The sequence below is a fragment of the Zingiber officinale genome, chromosome 10B (assembly GCF_018446385.1).
Source record: "Zingiber officinale cultivar Zhangliang chromosome 10B, Zo_v1.1, whole genome shotgun sequence".
Classification (NCBI taxonomy): Eukaryota; Viridiplantae; Streptophyta; class Magnoliopsida; order Zingiberales; family Zingiberaceae; genus Zingiber; species Zingiber officinale.
The window spans coordinates 576024-592740 of record NC_056005.1 but is presented as its reverse complement, the minus strand read 5'-3'; the positions used below and the strand labels follow the sequence as shown (position 1 = coordinate 592740).

The window sequence follows — 16717 nt, the reverse complement described above, 5'->3', positions numbered from 1 at the left end:
CGGTGACTGACTTGAGCGTTGGAAGGCCAACGCTAGGGACCCCTTCTCTGGTTCGGCACTGACATAATCTGTGTTGCAGATCTGCACGAAGTCCACAGGAGATCAACATAAGTGCCACATCCCAACTTTTCATCTTTTCGATTTTCGGACATGATTAATGGATGAAAATTTTCGTAGGATGAAACGTCATCCCAAGTACTGATTCATTAATTTTTTTTATTTGATAATATAATTCACACAACGCATAATTTTTCAACAAAAACCTCTTATCTAAATACACTAAATTATATCAAAAGGCCATATCAGAAGCGGCCGAGAGTTTCTCACCAGCCACTAGGATAAATCGGGAAGCGCACGTGGCGGTCAGCCCAGAAGTCCGGCATCTTTTGATTACACCCCTCATTTAGAGGAAAAATTTCTACAAATATGTCGTAGCTGGGATTCGAATCGTGGGTATCTGAGAGATAATTTGGATGTCCTACCATGATACCATAATCCCGAGAATAAAATATCTTAGAAGATATAGTAGAAAGAAGACATTAAGTTATCATTAAATATCCATGATTCGATGTTTAATTATGATATATTTATAAAAAAAAATCTAAATAGAACATGTAACCATTGGATGATAAAATTCTGGATCATCCACTGTGAGGGTTCTTTTCGATTTATTTTGACGCGGATGAAAACTTTCATAAGACGAAACGTCATCCCAAGTACTGATTCATTAATTTTTTTATTTGATAATATAATTCACAAAACGCGTAAATTTTCAACAGAAAGCCCTTATCTAAATACACTAAATTATATCAAAAGGCTGTGATCCTTTATTAAGTAATTAATAGTCCTCAGCATTATCGTACAGACGGAATAATCACTAACTATGAAATTATAAGATTACTACAGATGTTACTAGAGAAGTAGACATTTGTTTTAGAATTTTGGGCACATATATATTTTTTATAAAATTGATCGATGGTTTCAAATCCTACGCAACCTGATGGGAGCACCATGCTGAGGCTTGAGAGTGAGAACAACGGCGGGAGCATGAGTGTAGGACGGCGAGAGGTCAAAGGAGAAGCGTTGAAGGATCAAACATAGAGCCAACTTGGCTTCCAGCAACGCGAAGTTCTGGCCGATGCAGACCCGGTGGCCGCCTCCGAAGGCGAAGAAGGCATTCTTCTCCGACGCCTTGTACATGCCGTCCGCGAATCTCTCCGGCTTGAACTCGTCGACGTCTTTGCCCCAGAAATCTGGATCATGGTGAACCTGAAGGATGGACAGGAAGAGCATGACGCCTGGAGGGTACACTACGTCCCCAATTTTTGTGCTCTTGAAGACCTGCCGCACCGCGCCGATTGCCGGCGGGTAGAGTCGCAGAACCTCGTACAGAATCATCGTCACCTGCAGATGCCACATCGATCATACTTTCTAACATATTTGAGGAAATCCCGGTAGACTCATCGAGAATCGAAAATTATGGTGCTTACGGTCTTCAAGTGGTTCAAGCCATCGAAAGTAGGTTTCTCTTTCCCAAAGGCTTGCAGAACCTCTTCGCGAGCCCGTTCTTGCCAATCTTGATGCATGCTCAGCACAACCATCGTCCACGTTAGCAAAAGGGACGTCGTCTCTTGTCCTGCGAAGTAGAACAGCTTGCATTCATCCACCACCTCGTCCGTCGTCATCCCGGCGTTCCCGTGTTCTCGGAGGTGTTGCAGATTGGACTCCAGCAACAAGCCGAGAAGGTCGTCGTTCTTTGCGGCGCCCAATTTCATACTCTCCTCCCTCTTCTTGATTATGCTCAATAGAATCCTTTTTACCTCTATGTCGATTTCTTTCATTCTAGTATTAATTCGGGTGGGCAAAAACCTGAACAATGCAATGTTGTAATCTGATTACGCTAACACAGTAATTTATTTGTACCAAAATAGCAAGCATGCAATAAACGGATAATATAAGAGTAAGGTTCAGAAATTGTGTATCTCTGGTTGAAGCGCCAGCGTGCCGACTGTCTTTAGAGAATTTATTGTCGCCCACGGTGCAGAGGCTCTCCGACAAAATTCTCCCAAGATTTGACAACCACTCGCACCGTTCGTAGGTGCACTCCAAGATGAACGCCGCACTCGGACTCAACCTCAGATCGCAAAACCAAAGCTTCAGAACAGAGGAAAACTCGGAAGGAAGAAGAAGGAGAAAGCAGAGAATGCTTTGCTTGAGGGAGTGAGTTTAACCAGGAACAGAAGGAGCGTAGAGTGTATTCGCGGAACCAAAGCTTCACGGGCGGGTCAGAACCAAGAACCAGAGACTGACAAAAATAAACCAGGCCGCCTGCAAGCGCGAGGCCCACGAGTTAGGGATTTGCACCCCCCCCCCCCTACGCGCGATGATCGCGTGCATCGCGTCACGCCCGGTTTATGGATTTCGGCTCAAACCCCCCGAAACCACTTGATTTGGGTTCGGCCCGCGCATGCGTGTAGGCCCCCTTAACTTTGCTAAGCAAGGATGGAAGGGGTCCATATATAAGGCCTTCCAACCTTCTTTGCTTAGCAATGTGGGACTAAATGCATATATATGTATTACCAAAAGAAATAACTTGAATTAAAAACTCAACAATCCCCCACTAATTCAAATTATTTTTGGTCGAAAACAAAGATATGTTCTGAGGCTTGGTTGCAATGAGCTTTTAGTGAAAATATCTTCCGGTTTGAATTTTCACTTAAGTACACTAATCTTATTCACATAGGTTTGAAAAGAACTCAGTCTTGATCTTAAACCTTTTACATGTGAAAATCAATTGGTAACAACTCATCACTTGCAACGGTTGAATCCTTCTGGGTTGGTTCATTACGGCCATGCCACCGAATCTTGTTTCATAAGTGCTAAGGAGAGTTGCCTAGACCTCCCACACTGCGGCCCCACAGTTACACTTATATAGGTGAGCTCTCCAAGGATGTACTGCGAGCATCCTGTCATTAAGACCTTAAACTCATTAAGAGCTCCTAAGCTCATCCTTACTAGCAGTCAAGCATCTATCCAGGGAAGAGACTATGAGATTACATCTCAATCAATTTGATGTTTACGGTTCACCCTTATAGCTTGTTTATACCACATTGAACCTAATTCTTGGGATCTCCAATCAGATAGGTTGGGTTGCCGCTATAGATGAAATCAGGATAGGCCTCAGTCCCATTCCCTTACTGGATCTCTTGATTTTCTCAGAATCAAGTCCTTTAGTGAGTGGATCAGCAATATTGTCTTTTGAACTTACAAAGTCCAATGACACCACTCCAAGAGGCACTAACTCACGAATAAACTTTAATCTTATTCGTACATGTCTCTTTTGTTTCTGGTTATACTTGGAGCTTTTAATCTGAGCTATTGTTGTTTGATTATCACAGTGTACTGAAATAGAAGATATTAGCTTTATCATCAAGGGAATTTCAGAAAGAAGATCCTTAAGTCAATCAGCTTCAGTTGCTGTGGTATCCAAAGCACAATTCTGCCTCAAATGTAGAACGGGTTATAATCGTCTGTTTAACAGACCTCCAAGCAACTGCACCGCCTCCAAATATAAAGACATAACTAGTAACGCCTTTACACTCAGCAGTGTTAGCTATCCAACTAACATCACTATATCCCTCCAGGACTGCAGGGAATCTCTCATACCATAAGCCCAAGGATATAGTGCCTTTTAGGTATCTGAGTACTCTGTCTAATGCATCACAAGCGTTCTGTCCGGACAGCTGGTAAACCTTTCATTTTAGCATACATGTATTTATCAGAGTCATTCATTTCAAAGCCAAACGATAGCATAGCACTATCAAATTTTTCGTGCCACTGCTTTGGGACTTGCTTCAAATCATAAAGAGATTTGACTAACCTACAGACTTTATTCTCATTTCCAGAAACTACATGTCCCTCAGGTTGATCCATATATATCTCTTCTTCAAGATCTCCATTTAGGAATATCGTTTTGACATCCATTTGATGAAGCTCAAGATGATATATGGATGTCAATGCTATTAACACTTGGATTGTAGTAATTCTGATAACAGGAGAATAAGTGTCAAAATAGTCAATCCCTTCTTTCTGTTTGAATCCCTTAGCAACTAGGCGGGTTTTGAATTTATCTACTAACCCATCAGGTTTTAGTTTTTTCTTAAACGCCTATTTACATCCTATGGTGGTACACCTAGGAGGTAAATCTACCAACTCCCAAGTGGCATTAGAGATAATAGAGTCCATTTCACTTTTAATGGCCTCTTTCTAGTGCTTAGCTTCAGGATAAGTCATAACATCTCTATATGTCACAGGGTCACCTTATATATTATAGGTGATAGAGTCCTGGCTTAGATCCGTAGACACACGTTGTCTCTTGCTCCTTCTCAGTTCTGTATGCTCACTAGATTCATCTAGTCTAGAGTGACTTGAGGAAGGTGTACCTTATACGGATAATGGGACCTCTATGGAAGCAAGCATATCTCTAGTAGGAATACTAGATATAGACTGAGGTGTTCTCGTCTTCATAGGAAATATGTCCTCCAAAAATGTAGCATCACGAAGTTCTACAATAGTATTTGCATCTATTCCAGAAATTTCAGATTTAATAATCAGAAACCTATATGTAATATTATTTTGAGCATAACCCAAGAAGATACCATCTACGGTCTTTGAACCAAGTTTTTTCCTTCTGTGTTCAGGTACTAGTACCTTTGCAAGACACCCCCACACTTTAAGGTATTTCAAACTTGTCCTCCGGCCTTTCCAAAGCTCATATGGACTTTTATCCCTTGACCTCATGGGGACTCTATTTAACACATGACATGAAGTGTATAGAGCTTCCCCCCACATGTAGTTAGGTAACCCAGAACTGCCTAACATGGAATTAATCATATCTTCAAGGGTTCGATTTTTTCGTTCTGCTATACCGTTGGATTGAGGACTATATGGAGCAGTTACCTCGTGAATTATACCTGCATCTTGACAAACTTTTTGAAACAGATTCGAGGTAAACTCTCCACCTCTATCAGACCTTAACCTCTTAATAGTTTCATTTGTTTGATTCTCAACTTCAGATTTAGAAACCATAAATTTATCTAAAGCTTCATCCTTAGTTTTCAGCAAATAAACATAACAATAATAAGAATGATCATCAATGAAGGTAATGAAATACCGTTTATGGTCTCTCGTTATTACATCGTTAAACTCACAATAGTCAGTATGAATCAATTCTAAAATATCAGAATTTCTATCAACTGATTTGAAGGGTTTACGGGGTTGTTTATATTGCACACAAACTTCACATTTTTTCTTATCATTTATAGCATGTTTAGGAATCATGTCTAGATTCATCATCCTTTTTACGGTATTAAAATTGACATGTCCTAATCTGTCATGTCATATATCATAAAACTCAATGTTATATGTGTTAGGATGTATACTAAAAGCCTAGCTTTTGGTATAAACATTTATCTAGAAATAAGAATCATATTGGTCAAATGTCTACATTTATGATAAATGTAGTTGTTCAATTAATTTATATTGTAGATAATATGGTGTGTGGTGTCACACACAGAGGATCATGTTATCAGTAACTTATAAATTATAAACAGTAGCTCACGACCAAGATGGAAAGGAACAAACCATTGGAAGGTTGTAGTGTAATTAGGTATTAGTTTATCTTAACTATATAATTACACTAGTACACTTAGAGTGTATTGAGTAGGACCATTAGAGGTCGTTTCTTTTATACTGACTTTATAAAGGAACAAAAACCTCAGTTATTATGGAAGTGTGTGCTCTTAATCCTAATATAATAAGAAGCACATATATTTTATATTTATTTCTTTAATTTATCAATGGGTGAGATTTAGTTCGATAAATCAATAAGCCCGATAAGTTGGGAAATGATATCACTTATAGTGTGTGTTGTTGATTATAGAAGGAAATTGTGTCCTAGTAATCTAGGTTGAGAATGTCCCCAAGAGGAGCTCATAAAGATTGTCATGTTAAACCCTGCAGGTGGACTTAATCCGACATGACGATAAGGTTGAGTGGTACTCCTCTTGGACTAAGATATTAATTAAATGAGTTGTCAGTAACTCACTTAATTAGTGGACATTCGACATCTTAAACACAGGGAGACTAACACACTCATAATAAGAAGGAGCCCAAAATGTAATTTGGGATTGGTGCGGTAGTTCAATAATAGTTCTCTAGTGGAATGAATTATTATTGATAAAATTAAGTTGTATGTTCGGGGAGAACACGTGATGCTTAATTTTATCGGGAGACCAAAACCAATTCCTCCTCTCGGCCCCTATCGTAGCCTCTTAATTATAGAGTACTATATCCACCTATACTCACCTTCTTACCCATCCTATAGGGGCCGACCAAGCTAGCTTGGAGACCAAGCTACGGCCGGCCATGGTTTGGTTCATGGGTGAATTCATGTAGTCGGCCCTAGTTTGAACTCAAGCTTAGGTGGCTGGCCCTATTAAAATAAAAAGGAATTTAAATTTAAATTTTTTTTTATGTGGATAACATGATTTAAAAGAGAGTTTAAAAATTTAAATCTTTCCTTTTATAAGATTCTACAAAAGATTAAGAGAAGAGTTAAATCTCTTTCTTATTTGTAGATTAAAGCGTTGATTTTAATTTTGGTAAAAACTTTCCTTTTAATTATGTTCATGATTTAAAAGAAAGTTTAAAAATTAAAAATTCTCTTTTATTGGTTTCTACAAAAGATTAAGAAAAGATTTAATATCTTTCCTTATTTGTAGATTGAAAGGAGATTTTAATTTTTAGAGATAACTTTCCTTTTTGGAAATTATCCACATGTTTAAAAGAAAGGTTTTAATTTATAAAAATTCCTTTTTATTAACCAATCATGAAGGGATAAAAATTATTGGAGAAATTTTATAAATTTTCGGAAACAAATTAGGAAGTTTTAATTCTTATTTTAATTAAAACTTTCCTTGATTTGGGGATTGTAGGTGGCCGGCCATTGATATTAAGAAAAGAAAATTATTTTTAATTAAATAATTTTTTCTAGCAAAGGAATTAAGGAAGTTTTTATTAAAATTTCCTTATTTGCCAAGACCAACGATTATAAAAGAGGGGGTAGAGGTGCCTTAATGGTGAACGACTCTATTCTTTTCTTCCTAGGTGTGGCCGACCCCTAGAGGTTCCCCTTCCCCTTCTCTCTTCTCCTTCTTGTGGCCGAGACTTCATCACCTCTTGGAGACATAGAAGTGGCCGGATCTAGCTTGGAGAAAAGGAGAGAAAGGAGGCTTGTTTCTTGCATCCCTTGGAGCTTGGTTGGTGGAAAAAGTTCTTCATCCTTTGGAAGTTTTTGCTTGGCTGAAACTTGAAGGAAGGAAGAAGAAGGTGCCTTGGTGGTTCTCATCTCGGAAGATCATTGCCCACACAATGTCCAAGGTTAGAAGAGGAATACAGTAGAAGATCAAGAGGTCATTAAAAGTTCACAAAGAAAGGTATAACTAGTAATTATTTTCCGCATCATACTAGTTTTATTTCTTTGTAAAAATACCAAATACAAGAGACATGTGATTCTAGGTTTCGAATTAGTTTTCGATGTTGTGTTCTTTTTTTTTTCTTTTCGAACTTGTGCTTCGATTTTTCTTTTTGGTTAATCTAGAGTTATTTAAGGAAATTAAATATTAACTTTCCTTAAGAGGCTTTGTCTAGGCGGTGGTGGTTGCTCCCATATCCAAGAAGGCCATGTGCCTCGCCATGCATGCAGTCCTAGAAGCCAAATTTGGAAATTAATATTTAATCAACTTTGTGACCTAGGTGATTTGGATCGAACGTGTTAAGTTCCGCAGGAGATCCAAATCTAAACCTAAAAGAACATATAAGTTAAACTTGGGATCAAACGTGTTAAGTTCCGCAGGCGATCCAAGTTTAATTTAAAAGAACACATGGTAGCTAGGAAAGGTTCAGATCTTGTATAAAATTTTTGTACAGAGGAACCATTAGGTTTTCCAAGTAGCAACCAACAATATGAACAACCAATATCAGTAGATTTATTTAAGATAGCATTTTCTACATTAAATTTAAATAAACTTTCATTAAGGTAACCTTTTCCAATAAAGGTTCCTAAATGTAATATTATAACTTTATTACATTTAAAGTTCAACTCATAACCAGCACGGACTAACTTTGACCCGCTAATCAGATTCCGACGGACCGCTGGAGCATGATGCAACTCATGTAGTGACAGGACTTTTCCAGAGGTGAACCTTAGGTCAACTTTTCCTATCCCAAACACCCTGGCTACAGAATGGTTCCCCATGATCACGGAAGTGCCTTCAATTACCTGATAAGTAAGGAAGGCAGAGCGATCAACACAACAGTGCACATTAGCACTTGTATCAACTAACCATTCATTGGGTTGATAGATCAAATTTAGTTCGGGTTTGAAAGTAACAAACCTATCGCTGGTGCCGTCACTAGCAGTCACAACATTTGCTTATGCCTTGGTGTTGGATATATTGCTCTGGTTTTTCTTCTTAGGGCAGAATTTGGCATAATGTCCAACTTGTCCACATGCCCAGCACGGCTTGGTTCTATTTTTCTTTTAAATCTTTGGTTTGGGTTTCATCTTGTTCTTCATTTTCTGATTTTTGAATTTCTTCTTGTCAGATGAGACTACTATGTTTGCCTTTGGAATAAATCCATAGACATTCTTTTATCATCATCTTTATGTTGTTTCCGATGTTCTTCTTCGATATTTAAGGCAATCATCAAATCTTCTAGAGAGATTTTACCTCTCCGATGTTTAAGAGTCATGTCAAAATCTTCCCAACTCGGAGGCAATTTTTCGATGATAGACAAGACCTGAAATTTTTCGGATAATGACATATCTCCTTCAGCAAGACCATGAATTTGAACTTGGAATTCATGTGTCTGCTCAACCACAGATTTGCCTTCAACCATTTTGAAGTTTAGGAATTTTGCCACAGTGTATTTTTCTAAACCAGAATCTTCGGAGTTGTATTTTTTATCCAAAAATTTCCACAGCTCTTTAGCCAAAGAGGTTGAGCAGTACACATAAAATAGTGCGTATGAGAGGGCAGACAGGATTCTCCCATGGCAGAGATAATCCCTTTGCTTAAACCTCTGTAAGGCAGCACTATAGGCAGGTTCCTCTTCATCAGGTGAAGGAGGATCTGTTTCTATAATGGAGAATAACCCTAGTGTACTAAGCCAAAATTTCATCCGTTGTTGCCAACGTCTGAAGTTTTGCCCGAAAAATCTCTCGGGTCTAACGCTAGCCTCATTAGACTCCATTACTCTATCATTCATCATGTCTATTAATGTTTACAATAAATTCTCTAAAATTGTTGTAATCTGATTACGCTAACACAGTAATCTATTTGCACCAAAATAGTAAACATGCAATAAACGGGTAATATAAGAGTAAGGTTCAGAAATTATGTATCTCTGGTTGAAGCGCCAGCGTGCCGACTGTCTTTAGAGAATTTATTGCTGCCCACGGTGTAGAGGCTCTCTGACAAAATTCTCCCAAGATCTGACAACCACTCGTGCCGTTCGTAGGTGCACTCCAAGACAAACGCCGCACTCGGACTCAACCTCAGATCGCGGAACCAAAGCAACAGAGGAAAACTTGGAAGGAAGAAAAAGAAGAAGAAAGCAGAGAATGCTTTGCTTGAGGGAGTGAGTTTTAACCAGGAACAGAAGGAGTGCACCGCCTGCAAGCGCGAGGCCCACGAGCTAGGGATTTGCACCCCCCTGCGCGCGATAATCGCATGCGTCGTGCCCGGTTTATGGATTTCCGGCTCGAACCCCCCCGAAACCACTTGATTTGGGCTCGGCCCGCACATGCATGTAGACTCCCTTAACTTTACTAAGTAAGAATGAAAGGGGTCTATATATAAGGTCTTTCAACTTTCTTTATTTATCAATATAGGACTAAATGCATACATAGATATTACCAAAAGAAATAACTTTAATTAAAAACTCAACATGCAAGATATCAATTATACTCTGTTTCTAACAAGAATCACAACGAATCGAACATTTTGCAGATGTATATTGTGGATCAGCACTCACCTGAAGCCCGGTATATGTGCATAAGGTACCGCGGGCAACAAGCATAGCTTGCTCATCCTGAAGCTGGAAAATTTTCCTTCCTTCTTCAAAATTGCTACCGAAAGCACTCCGGGAAATGACATCGCCGGTGAAGCTCTGGAGCTCGACGGAAACATCTATCTCTTCACCTTTCGCCGCCATCTCATCCCATCGGTTGACCAGCTCATCACAACAAGCAGAGAAAGCAGGCAGCATGCGCTGCATATAGCAAAAAAGAGTTATTACTGAGTCATAATTTCTACAAACATATAGGCGAGGCAGAGGCATAAATTAACTCAGCAAAGATGGATCAATCACCTTGAGCTTCTCTATATGGAAAGCGGGGTTCAATATCTTCCTGTGCTTGGCCCATTTCTCACCTTCCTTACGCAGCACGCCTACGAAAACATACTTTACCAGATAATTTGTATTTGCCTTCCCGATCTCGCCAGTCTTGTTGGCCAGAACTTCTCTGATTTGATCAGGATCCGTGATGACCGCTCTCGGATTAGGTCCCATCCAATGGAAAGTTACCTTGTTCTCCTTTCCTAAAAGAAAAATTTTCAATCCGATTTAATCAACAGGAGTTAAAATTTGCTTGGTGAAATGGACAAGGAGGCGATCAAGTTGTATGGCTGCTGACCGTGTGCATCAGCGGCGCGTTTTAAGAAGGGAGAAACGCGAGGGAAGATGGCGTGGGAGAAGGGCATGGGCTTGCCGCGGGCCTCCTCGGCGAGCCGGACAAAATCCTTGAGATCGCCGCTGATGGGACGGTATGAGGAGCCCTTGAGTCCCTGCGACCGGAGCGCGTGGTCTAGGCGGCGTGGCTTCCAGAACGCCCAGTTCAGCATCCTGACTGCCCAGGCAGCCACCAGCAGCGCGGCCAGGCCACTGCACACGGCGAGCCACAGTTCCATGTCTGCAACTCCAAAATCAAGACTAGGAAAAAAATTGAGAGGGGAAATTGAGAAGATCGGAAAGAAGCTTCTACTTTCTTAGAGATTGGTGGTGGTGTATATATGCGCTCTGGCCTAGATGGGAGTCAAATGGTGATCGCAGGGATGACGTGAGAAATTTTGGAGTCGCATAAAATGAAGGCATGACGACCTGGCCACCCTAGAAAAACAGGTGAGATGGTTCGACACGGTTTTGCTTAGCGGATTTGCGTAAGGTCTCCTTTGACCTTTCGTGGGGCATCTTTCGTGGGGCATCTTTCCTTTTTGACCTTTTCTTTTGTCTGTTTCTTTTTTAAAAAAATTTAATGTTCCGAGGGATCTCATTAAAATATAGCAAAAAGGCAAAAGCTTTTTTTTTTTAAAAAAAATTAATGTTCCGAGGGATCTCATTAAACTTTAGATAAAAGTCAAAAGGCCTCATATATTTTTTTTTCTGAATCATCAAGACCTCCTATTTTCATTCGTGTCTGCGTTCCCTGGGAAAGTACCATCTCCGAGTCCAATTTTTTACCGTACGTTCTAGACAAACCGTTGTTACATCAATTTTTACCTCCTATTTCATCTTTATTATGGTTTCCGTATGGAAAACCTGATCCGTCAGCATCATCTAGAAAATTAAAAATCCTAAATTTAGAAAGCAAATTTTGATTGGCTCTGCAGGAAAAACAAATAAATGATTGTTGTCGTTACTTTATCATCTTTATTAACTTCAATATAAATTTGTCATGTTCTGTTGTAAACGATAACCATTAATTAGTTTCAGTATAGTATTACACTAATCTATACTCTAGAATGAATCATAATGCACATGAGAACACATCTAAATAAAATATTTCAAACCGTTCAGTCAACTTTGTTTCGTATTCAACTTGTTAATTGATTACATTCCAGAACTCTATTGACCGGTTACAGAGGAACACGTATTGGCCCACATCGCTCATTTCCCTTTGGCTGCGTTTGGTTGGACGTAATATAATATAATTTGTAATGTAATCAAATTTGTAATGTAATGTAATCAGGATTACATTACTATGTTTGGTGAAACAATTGTATACTATGCATGTAATCTTTGATTACATATATGATTACATTCTTTGTTTGGTGTATATTAATTTTGTCAAAGTAATGTAACTCATATTATTATAAAATTATAAAAATACCCTTATAACAGAATTTAATGCGTCTTTCAAAAATACCCTTATAAAATTACAAATATTCTCTTATTGCGCTCACGTATGAACAGACCACTAATGTACTTGACTTCACTAGGATAATTTGAGCCATAAACATCAACATGGCGTCGTGGCATTGATTGGAGGATTTGCCAACTGTGTATTCACTTGATCAACATTCTCAGTATTCGGCTAAAATCCAGATTCATTCAAACCATCTGAGGTATCCATGGTTTCCTTGCTAAGCACACCTACAGATCCCTCATCTGGAACCAATTCTTTTGGTGCATATCTGTCTTCATTTAAATTGTCTAAGGCAGATTCAAATACCTCTTCCAATCTTTTCTCTCTTTCTTCCTGGACTTGCAGAAGGGTTCAAAAAAATATTAGTCAACTTGCAGAAGGGTTTAATAGCACAAAAACAATATAACCATAAGAAATTACCTCTATAAAGAAAGGTTCTTCAGTCCTATTCCAACGACATATTGAACGATCATGTGATCCTGTGACAATTAAATCACCATGACTGCTAACAACAAGGCACCAAACTTCAGCATGATGACCCTCGAGAGTTAGGAGCAACTCAAATTTGTCAGCATCCCAATATTTCACAAGTCGATCTTTGCCCACACTAAACATATAATGAGTATTTCTAACAAACTTGACATCCATAACCCTATTGCAAAAGAATATGGAACTGTATCAGCTATACTATATTTATTAACATACTTAACCAAATCATGTGAATGACATTCATGAAGACCTGTCAGCATGTGCAAAAATAGATTCTTCAAAATGCTCACAATCCATTGGAACAAGTACATTTTTATTAACTAACACTATGACATGATATTGGCTAATTAGATAAGTTACATATGATGTCAGATCATGACCAAGCAGGGAAGGCTATGAAAATGAATAGAACCACTCTCGAGCAATGGACCAAGCAGGGAAGGCTCTGGAAAATCCCATTAGAAGATCAAATAACATCTATTATGTAGTAATTAATAGGCCCTATTAGTTTTGTTTGCATCTGGATATACAGAACTCTTCAATAGAATTATAATCCAAGCATAAAGAAAATCACATGAATAAAACCAAACTAAATTAAATCAAATCAAATTTTACTAAACCGAACAAAATTAACCACCAAGTTTGCATAAAAGACAAAGTTTAACCACCAAGTTTAGTATGTCTAGGAAATTACAAGCACGAAATTTTCTCCAAATAAATGACAATAAAACCTAAAGGTCTACGCCTCAAATATCTCCACTCAATAATGCTTTCACAAAAACTTCTTTCTCATCATCTGGTATGGTGAAGAAAATATCTGTAGTTTCACGATCACAACCAATTTTTCTTGTCGTTTTGTGTCGCTCCAACATGCTAAGCCCAGGTAACTTTGTTAAAACCTCATTGATTTTCATTCTTTTTTCAGTGCTTTCATCATATTCCAATGCTTTACTTAATCGATTACTTGCATTGTCAAGTTCTTCCCCAAGAATAGTTGTCGCCTCTCTGATAACTCGAGACAAATTGATTACTCCTAGCGAAAACATCATTCACATATTGCCTTTTCAAGCAATATGATCTATTATGTCATTCCACTAAAATACAACACATTTGAAAAAACCAATTCACTATATTCAAAATATCCAACCAATGCATTAACACAACAACTAATTTCCTTTTTCTCATTATGTTCCTGGTCTTTAAACTAAGACGAGTCATGGCTGCAAAATAAATAAAACCAATAAATAAAAAGGTGTTGATTTTGATGAAAACAAGATGCTGATTTTGATGAAAACATATAACAATGTTTGAAAGTAACATTACTTATAGCTAATGCAAAAAAAATACATGCATTTAAATTGTTGACGGTATACACAGAATGACCATTGCAACTTTTGTTGCTCTTTATTGTGATTGACATTGGTGTTAGCGGTATCAAATGTGGTAAACAATTCATTGTTAGCGGATCTGAGTCGTTAGAGGTATCTTCTGCTTTCCTATCCTTATTATATTTCCGTAACCCCCCATGTTTGATTTGCTTCAGAGATAATTAAATTATAATCTATTATCTTCTTGGCCCACGTTGCAGAATTCTTCTTCATCTTTGGTAAGAATTATCTATGGACTTGAAAGTATTTTTTCATGTTGCCATTTTGGTTTCTCATCGAAACAGAAGGATTTTCTTACCATGCTGTGTTGACACCGAGCACTCTTCAAAGCATCCCTAGATCACCTAAAATGAGTTTTAGTTCTATAACCTCCTTTCACTTAGCATGTTTACCTCCAAATAAATGTCTATAAAAATATAAAAAGTTGAACTAAAAGATTTATATTAACACGTAACAAAAATATAACAAGCATCAAATGTTCTGTTACCATGCTGTGTTGACACCGAGCATTCTTCAAAGCATCCCTAGATCACCTAAAATGAGTTTTAGTTCTATAACCTCCTTTCACTTAGCATGTTTACCTCCAAATAAATGTCTATAAAAATATAAAATGTTGAACTAAAAGATTTATATTAACACGTAACAAAAATATAACAAGCATCAAATGTTCTGTTACCATGCTGTGTTGACACCGAGCACTCTTCAAAGCATCCCTAGATCACCTAAAATGAGTTTTAGTTCTATAACCTCCTTTCACTTAGCATGTTTACCTCCAAATAAATGTCTATAAAAATATAAAAAGTTGAACTAAAAGATTTATGTTAACACGTAACAAAAATATAACAAGCATCAAATGTTCTGTTACCATGCTGTGTTGACACCGAGCATTCTTCAAAGCATCCCTAGATCACCTAAAATGAGTTTTAGTTCTATAACCTCCTTTCACTTAGCATGTTTACCTCCAAATAAATGTCTATAAAAATATAAAATGTTGAACTAAAAGATTTATATTAACACGTAACAAAAATATAACAAGCATCAAATGTTCTGTTACCATGCTGTGTTGACACCGAGCACTCTTCAAAGCATCCCTAGATCACCTAAAATGAGTTTTAGTTCTATAACCTCCTTTCACTTAGCATGTTTACCTCCAAATAAATGTCTATAAAAATATAAAAAGTTGAACTAAAAGATTTATATTAACACGTAACAAAAATATAACAAGCGTCAAATGTTCTGTTCATAGTCTACTATATGAAATAAACGAGGCTTACCGTCTTTAAGCAGAATAATGATTCCGATGCTGATGGAGGTGGTGGATCAAAGCCTTGGCGAGATTTTATGGGGAACGGAGGTGAGGGAGGTGGTGTCGGCGTCGATACTGATGGAGAAAATTGTGGATCAAAGCCTTGGCGAGGGTGGTGCCGGCGTTGATGTTGGTGTCGACGCTGATGCTATTGTCGGCGCCGATGTTGTTGTCAACGCCGGTGCTGATGGAGGGGTTGGATGGAGGTGGTGTCGGTGCCGATGCTGGTGTCGTCGCTGGATGGGCGCCGGGATGAGTGGGTGAGGAGAGGGAGAGGTGGTGTCGGCGCCCTAAATCGCTGGGATGAGTCGCGAGGAGGGATGTGCGACGGGATGTGTCAAGCGACGGGATGGAGAGGATTAGAGGAATGTCGGGAAAGGTTAGGGTTATATTTGGTATAAAAATATTTAGGGTTGTAATGTAATCGGATTACATGCTATTTGGCTTGTAATCCTGGATTACAAAAGATTATTATCTTTTGTAATCCAGATTACATTACATTACAAAATTAGAGTGGTGCCAAACAAAATAATCAACTTTGTAATATAATCTGGATTACATTACAAGACAGATTACAGGCTACCAAACGCAGCCTTTATGTCAAATATAATTCTGAGAATGGATAGTTGATTAACCCTGTTCTAAAGTTTAGTAGTTATTTATGGTTTATAGAAATTTTTCAATGGACTGACAAACACCTTTTATCAAACTAAGATAATTTTAAAGATGAAAAAGAGAATTTGTCCCATGGAAACCTTCTATGGAAAGAGTAGACAAATTTTGCTTCCTAAGGGAAAATATAATTAAAAAAATAGTAAACTACTGTATAACAAGTTTCAAATATTGTAGTTCCAAAATATTTTATAAATTTTTCTTTCTAGAGCCTGCGCTTGCGCGCGCACACATAAAGTATTGTATAAATCTCTCCACGCCCCCTATACCTGCGCTTGCGCGCGCACACATAAAGTATTGTATAAATCTCTCCACGCCCCCTATACATTTTGAATGTGAAATTAAACGAGAATAACAATGAGAAAACTTTCTCAATCGTGTATCAACAATCCAAATAAACAGAAATATGAAATAGAAGCCTTCTCTGCAAACATATCCAATTAAACAAAAATAAACTATCCAAGAAAGCTCTTAGGTTTCTTAGTAGTCGTACCTAGAACACCGGCCTTGGGTTTGTTGAAGCCGACGAACAGGGCCCATCTCCGAGTGGCCCCTAAGATTTTTAAAGTAAAATTTTAATATTTTTTTATTAAA

General features: G+C 38.1%; 1 long non-coding RNA gene and 1 pseudogene across 1 annotated transcript; both read right to left on the bottom strand.

Annotated features, from left to right (window-relative positions):
* Positions 1–804: 804 nt before the first annotated feature.
* Positions 805–11113, bottom strand: LOC122029684 (annotated as a pseudogene).
* Positions 11114–12267: 1154 nt separating this feature from the next.
* On the bottom strand, positions 12268–15823 carry LOC122030091. The gene is made up of 3 exons (XR_006125307.1): positions 15420–15823; positions 12689–12920; positions 12268–12601 (listed from the first exon to the last, which is right to left on the bottom strand). It is a non-coding gene; the product is annotated as an uncharacterized LOC122030091 (long non-coding RNA).
* Between the last annotated feature and the right edge of the window lie 894 nt (positions 15824–16717).